Consider the following 8147-nt stretch of genomic DNA (forward strand, 5'->3'; position numbering starts at 1 on the left):
CGCCCCCTCCCTCCTGTTAACCTCCGGCTGCAGCTGCGTGGGAGTGTAGCTGGAGAGGCCCTGCTTGCTGCTGTGTCTGTAAGCCAGGAAGGAGCAGAGACGTCAGCGTGGGAACGATGGCTGGGGTAAGTACTTGATTTATGACAGTTGTTTACACGATTCCAGTTACACATAACGTACCGTCCAGGCTCCTGCAACGTCAAAGCGGATTCCCTATCGCGTATGTATGACTTACCTTCTGATACATCTTCTAATCAGGACACGGTTCTGTCACCCAGTCATTTTTTGGCAGCTACCCATTCCTTATGGGACTCTATTCGAAGACACTCTCACCAGTCTAACCCCCCACACATACCAGGATTACAATTTCGTCAAGGACTTTTTTACCATAAAGATCATATCTATGTGCCTCAGGAGATCCGTCTCCAAGTGTTACAGACCTTCCACGATACACCTCTAGCAGGACATGGTGGCGTGAAACAAACCCAAGATTTAATCCAACGCTCCTTTTGGTGGCCCAAACTGAAAGAAGAAGTAAAAACAATTGTGTCTTCCTGCACCGTCTGTGCTCGTTCCAAGGACTCCCACCATAAACCCGCTGGTCTCCTCCAACCCCTTTCAACTCCATCTAGACCGTGGGCAAGCATATCCATGGACTTCGTTACCGACCTACCTCCATCTTCACACCTGACCACCTTGCTGGTGGTAGTGGATCGATTTACTAAAATGGCCCACTTTATCCCTTTCGAGCATCTTCCGTCCGCGGTGGAGACAGCATGTTTGTTCATCACACACATCTTCCGTCTCCATGGCCTACCTGAAAATATCATCTCCGACCGAGGATCTCAATTCACCTCTCGCTTCTGGAGTGCTTTTTGCGACCAAATCCACATCCACCGCTCCTTATCAACAGCTTTTCACCCGCAAAGCAATGGCCAAACCGAACGAACTAATCAAACTTTGGAGCAGTATCTCCGTTGCTTTACTACATATCTTCAAGATGACTGGAGTTCCTATCTACCGTTGGCCGAATTTGCTTATAATACCACGTTCACCGATCCAACCGTATGTCACCTTTTTTCGCCAGTTACGGGTACCATCCATCCATGCAGCCTGGATCTCCAATTCTAAGTACAGTACCTTCGGTTTCAGAACATGTCACCAACCTTACTCAAACATACAAATTACTACGTAATACCCTGAGTACTGCGAAACGTCATTATAAGTTCTTCGCAGACCGTCATCGACGTTCTGCGCCTTCCTATAAGATGGGCGACAAAGTATGGCTCTCTACCAAACACCTGAGGTTATCTTGTCCCTCTAAGAAGTTAGGTCCTAGGTTCATAGGTCCTTTCCCTATTACTCGTGTGGTTTCCCCATTGGCTGTAGAATTGAAATTACCCAGCACCTTAACCGTCCACCCGGTTTTTCATGTATCACTGGTGAAACCATGGAGGAACAACCCGTTCCCGGGCCGTCACCCTGTTCCTCCTCCCCCCATCATTATTAATGATAACCCCGAATTTGAAGTTGAGGATATTTTAGACTCTCGATATTATTGTAAACGATTACAATATCTCATACGGTGGAAGGGATATGACTCTGATGAAGACTCCTGGGAACCCGCTGCCAAGGTTCATGCTTCCACTTTGATTTCTGCCTTTCATTTGCACCATCCTGGTCGTCCAGGTCCTTCAAGAGTCCAGAGGCCTCCTGTTAAGGGGGGGAACTGTAAGGGTCCCGGGGTTCGGCACCTACCGGGACGCCCGCCCGTCCAATCCGGCAGGTCCCGCGCCGTTCGCGGCGCCTCCTCCTCGTCCATTCGCGGCACACCAGCTACTAGACGCGCGCGCGTCACAACAAAACTTTATGCGTTCCCTGCCGTGGACGGCGGGGAACGCGCCTGAGTGACGTCACGCACGTAGGCGTGGCGTTCACGAGCGGGCAATTCAAAAACTGAGCACTGAGACTCATTCAGTGCTCAGTTATTGTGCTGTGCAGTTCGTGTGTTTCTCGCCCTTCGTTCCTGAGTTTACCCTTTGTGTACCAGACCCGGCTTGTAGTTGATTGACCCTTTGTGTACCAGACCCGGCTTTGTATGAGATTGACCCTTTGTGTACCAGACCCGGCTTGTATGAGATTGACCCTTGTGTACCAGACCCGGCTCGTTCAAGATTAACCCCTCGTATACCAGACCCGGCTCCTGTTCCTCAGCCTGCTTCCTGCTTTCCGGTCTCCACCTGTATTTGTTTTTAGGAACTCCTCTAGAGTTCCCAACAGTTAGATAGCTAGCATGGATGTGTACTTGTGTGTGTGTGTGTGTGAGAGCTTGGATGTGTACTTGTGTGTGAGCATGGATTTCTACTTGTGTGTGTGTGAGCATGGATGTCTACTAGTGTGTGTGTGCGTGTGTGAGCATGGATGTCCAGTATGTGTGAGCATGGTTGTCTAATTGTGTGTGTGGGCAAGTGTGACGGAAGCCTCCATCACTGGGACCACTGGAGAAGCCTGATTGCCAGCCTCCTCCCTATTGACAATGGGCCCTGGGTTTGTAAAGGCTTCTGTAGCAGACAGCCAGGATCTGCCACCAGGGAGTGACCACCATTCTTTGATGTTTAATGTTGTATAAATCAGTCTCCCCCCACCTATTGTATTGTTAATCCCGTTACTGCCCCTGTTGTCTCTGAGAGGCAGATTAAGGGGGCGGTTTGTGTCCCAATATCTTGTTTTATGTTAATGTGTGTTTTGCTGGATATATCCAGCTCTGTGTGTCTAAAATAAATCAGTCTTCGTTTGGTTTTACCCTACACTGAGTCTCGGCTAGTGACTGGGGAACCGGGGAAAGTGTGTTGTGTTGTCCCAGGCTAAGGGAGCACAAGACAGCGGAGGTAGTCGGTCGGACTAGCCAGCTCCGTGACAGCAAGGATGTGTAAGTGTGTGTTTAACTTGTTTAAGCATTTCTGCATACAGTATATGTGCCAGAGTGTATGTTGGAAGGGTGCAAGGGACAAAGTAAGCACTGGTGAAAGTATTTTGAACTGGAACAGGGAGACACACGCGTATAGGGGTTACGGTGAAAAAGCTGCAGGAGTGGTTAGCGGTAAGTGGGTGAGGGCGGGAATGTTTGTTAGATAGCTAGCATGGATGTCTAATTCTGCTTGTGTGGGTGAGCATGGATGTGTACGTGTATGTGTGTGACCATGGATGTCTACGTGTGTGTGAGAGCATGGATGTCTAATTGTGTGTGTGTGTGCAAGGATGTGTAAGTGTGTGTTTCATTTGTTTAAGCGTGTCTGCATACAGTATATGTGCCAGAGTGTTGGCACAGAGTGTTGTATGTGTGTGAGCATGGATGTGTACGTGTGTGTGTGTGAGCAAGGATATCTATGTGTGTGAGAGCATGGATGTCTTATTGTGTGTTTGTAAGCATGGATGTCTAGTGAGTATGAGTAAGTGTGTGTAATTGGTTTAAGCGTGTCTGCATATATATATATGTGCCAGAGTGTATGTTGCAAGGGGCAAAGTCAGAACAGCCAAGTTATTTGGGGGCAGTGACGGCACATACCAGCTGTTGGGGGCGGGGCACGTGGCAATTCTTGCCTTAGGGCCCTGTAGTTTCTAGTTATGCCCCTGCTGTTTAGTATGCATCTTTATCGTTATTTTTTGCATAAGCACTATGACCATTTTATTAGGATTAAATAAAAATCCTTTATGCACTAATTTTTAACTCAGTTTACCATCTTCCTTATTTGAATGTTATACATTTTTTTTTTTTTTTTGTTCGAGTAGTTCTGGGGATTACTGAAGCCTCCTTAGGTATTTTTAACTTTTGGGGGAATGGGGTGAGCAGGTATGGGATATAGTTGCTCGTGGGCCTATGGGGAGAGCGGGGAGGCTTTTTTCTTTCATTAACACTTCCATGGCCACATTTCACATAATGTCATGATAAGAGCCAGTAGGCTTTGGTTTGTTCTTGTTGGGGCATCCATGGAAGGAACATGTGGGTAGGGCTGTACTGGGCAGGTGGGGCTAGCCGTACACATGGACACATGAAGATGGATTAGTCCCAATAGACTAACCAGGGCAGGAAGTAAGCAAAACCTGGTCAGTGAGATGGAGTCAAACACCAATCTCCCTGTCTAGAGATTAAATTAAATTAAGCAGCTCATGTTATAAACATACCTGGGAACTTTCTGAGTTTGGCCCGGTAATTCTGATAACTTTTAGACAAAACGCAAGAAGCTTGCAAGTATGCTTGTACAGTCTGCCAAGTAATATCGTGAACACTCTTATACCAATCCCATGGATAAGAAGAAGAAGAGATTAAAGTAATTATAATTGGGTTGGAGTAAAACAAATGGATTAGGAGATGCTGAAGCTACTCGATTTACTTTCTCTTCTACACACTCAGCCTACAATGCACAAAATAAAAAGTTGATTTTTTTTTTATTCCCACATTGCCAGTGGACTAATTGATAGATTGAATATGGACATAAGCACTCTCTCTCCCTCAGCTTTATGGTTTGGGAAAACCTAGACTGATTTTGAAAACTTTAATCCACTACTTTTCAGACTGTTATATTCTTCTCCCTTACCTCAGGAATCCTTGGTGGAGGTTTTCTTACTTTTACGTCTGGAACTTTCTCTTTCAGACACAGTGTTTGTATGTCTAAGGTCCCAATCGATGTGTTTGGCTTTAACATGTGTTTGGATGCTCCAGGTCTCACCTCTAATGTGTAATAAGCTGGGTTTAGATGATACTGGCTGCACAAATCCACCAAGAGGTCCATGACTGCTTTACTAAAAAACAATAATGAAAATGTATTTGTAAAATGTATGTGTAAATGAAAACATGTACTCTAAGTTTTGTCATTCAAATTTCCACTCCAGATGCCTAAAGTTATAATATTCTGCAATGCAATTACTATTCAAATGTAAAATGAACAACCACTCATGCATTGAACCACCCTAGCTGACCACCAATCAAATATAACTTTTAAAAGGCTGATCAATATGAGTATTGCACTCGACAGTAAAAAACTCATACTATATTTGATGGATTATAAGATTTTTTTTCTTCAGAATTTTTTTTTAGAAAAAAACAGACCTCAGGTACGCGCTGCTCCCACACTACCAACTAAGCCTCAGTCAAGCTCTCTCATAATACTGTCCTACTCACACTCTCATTCACTCTCTTTGTCAATGTCTTCCTACCTTCTAAGTCAGGGGTTGACTGCTCACCCAATTGAAACACCTTTTTGTTTTTTTGCAGCCCAGAAGGAAGCGCTAGAAGCGGAGAAAAGCGGCGCGAAGAGGTCGCTCAAGTTTTCAGCACTCTCCTCCGCAAGGTTTCTGTCTTCAGTGTCTTAGTCGCGGTACTGGCGTTTCATGCTGAGCACCAGAATAATGAGTGAATGTAAAAGCGTCTTTGTGTATTATAGATGTAATAATAATAGATTTTTGGAAAGGCAAAGATGGCACGAGCAGGGTGTTTATGGGATAAAAGGTGGCACAGGTAGTGTGTTATCTACGTGCTGATCAGGTTCTATGTGGGCAGTGTGGATGCTTTGGGGTGTCCAACCTGTGATCTATGCCTGAAATTTAGGGAGTTTTATCTATACCTTTAATGCAGAGATTTTGTGTCCTATACCATGGAGCAGAGTGGGGCAATTGCTCCAGGCGGCACTTTTGAAGGGGCGACACTTTTTTTTTTTTTTTAAAGCGGAGGAGAGAGAGGGGCGCCGAGTGATTTTCGCTTACCAAGTTGTCAGTACCCGCTTGGCGCCCCTCTCCTCTGTGAGCCCTCTAGCTCGGTCTCGGTGCCGGCTTGTAATGCTGAGCGCCGGAAGATGACGTAATTTCTGGCGCTCAGCATTACAAGCCGGCACCGAGACGAGGCAGAGGAGGGAGACTCGCCTCAGGGCTGCTGAAAAGTAAGTACAAAGGGGGGGGGGGCAGAGGAAGGGTAGATAATGGGGGGGGGTATTTTAAACTTCGCCCCAGGCAGCATTATGCCTTGGGCCGGCCCTGTGTGTGGCTTCCAATTGATCTATACCTGCAAAGCTGGGTTTTTTGTGTTAGTCTGTTGATCCATATCTGCTATTCTATGTTTCCATACATTATTTATGTATACCTGCAAATATGGGGCATGTTTGTCTTATTCATAATTTTTTTTGAGGGGGTAGGTAGGAGATTGGTTCCAGTGTACAAAAAAAAAAGGTGAAACAATGCACCCAAACAAATTTTCCACCTTTTCCACAAATTTTCATGATGTTCCTTTTTGTTTGCGGAATATAATTTTTTTTCAAATATTTACTTTCTCAACCATTTGCTCCTCTTTAAAATTATTGCCGGCACACCAAGGTACTTGAAGGTTTTACTTTGGCACACGACCACCAAAAGGTTTCCTACCCCTGTTCTATGTCAACCACTTCTGATCTCTGTCTCCTTTTCCACAGCTCCACTTCTTCTCTTGACTCTTATTTTTCTTCTGTCTTCTTTCTTTGTCCACTTCTCCCTAGTGTCAGTTCTATTATCCAGGTACTTAAAAGCGTAGAGCTTTTGCACACACTCTCTCCCCTGATTGAAGAAACTGGGGGGAGAGGTTGTCCCTATGGTATACACTATGGCACCACCTTTTTGCAATAGGCCCTCCTATTTCTACACTTCTTTCTCCGCAAATCTGTCTGCAAAATGCTGGACTCTTGGAGTACATCCACAAAAGGGTGGAGCCATGGCACGCACCACAGGAACAGCCTCTCCACATTCATCTAAACAGGGCACCTGAATAATGGAGCTCATACCAGGGGGAAACAAATAAAGAAAAAGCAAGAGAAGAAGCAGACCTGCAGGAAAGGAGACAGGGACATAGAAAAGGTAGGAGAACATTGATAGAGGGCATGAGTGAATGAGGGTGTGAGAGTAAATGAGAATGTGACAGTGTTAGAGATAGAGTGAGAGAGCAACAAAAGCAAAAACAGTGGTTTTTTATTTTTTTCCCAATAGGGTTGTCTTATATTCAAGCCTCTTCTTTTTATTAAGATCCAAAGTTTAGGGATCATCTTATAATTGAGGAACTACGGTATTTGATGTATCCACGTTTAGTAGTGGTGCTCGCTCATAATTCTGATTTAAGGCAACAAAAACATAAAATATGGAAAATCTGTATAAAATGGACACATCGGTTTTATTCAATTTTAATATCTTATAACGTATATTTCACTGTAAACTACACATTATCCCCTTCGCGTCTGGTGACATTCCAGGTATGCCTTGTCCAAGCATGCTCATCGGTTTTGTGAAGTCCAAAAAATGCCCTGATATCACCACAATCATGCTGATCACGGTTGCACTGCTGCTGCTGTCTCCTCAGGTGTCTGGGAAGACCAGCACAGCCACCCCGAGTCCCCCCACGAGCCTTTGCTCACTCCCAAGGGAGCGAATATGCAGGCTCAACACGCACTCACTGGAAAACCGGCATTGTAGGGGTTAATATTTGTTCCCATAATCTTCTGAGGACTAAATATTAGTCAGAGCTGTACTCCTATGGAGCATAAGCACCTGAAAAAGTTATAAGAAAAAAAACCAAACAAACAACCAGCACTGACCTGAAAGTCAAGAGTGCTTCCAGGTCAATTGCTGTAAGTAAAGAATCTGCAGCAGTTCAACTGCAGAAACAATCAAAAGATGATGATCAGATCACTCTTGGCCAATAGGAGTGATCTGATCATTATGGCAGCCCCTGGATGACCCTGCCCTAGAAAGAGAGAAGAGTCATCTAAGGTAATAATGAAACCCCCCCCACACAAATTATTCATAAAAAAATACTAATACCTGATCACTTGTTAGTGACATTATAGTTTTTTTCTATTTGCACTAGTTATAGATTTCCTTTTTTTTCCTAATTTTCCCCACATTTTTAGATATTTTTCATACTAAATGGTTTAGACTTGCGCATTCGTATTCGGGCAAACGTAAAAACGAACACAAAGGGTGCATTTTCGTTGTTCAGCCCTGTCAGGATTCTATCCTGACTGCAGGATAGTTAACCCCTTCAATCCCCTATAGACGTACCGGGACGTCCAAAAAACGCCCACTAAGAAACCCCTATGGAGGTACCGGTACGTCTAGCCCTTCGTGCAGCGTCA

The sequence above is a fragment of the Sceloporus occidentalis genome, unplaced genomic scaffold, assembly GCF_023333645.1.
Source record: "Sceloporus occidentalis isolate IW3139 unplaced genomic scaffold, rSceOcc1.0.p SCAF_102, whole genome shotgun sequence".
NCBI lineage: Eukaryota > Metazoa > Chordata > Lepidosauria > Squamata > Phrynosomatidae > Sceloporus > Sceloporus occidentalis.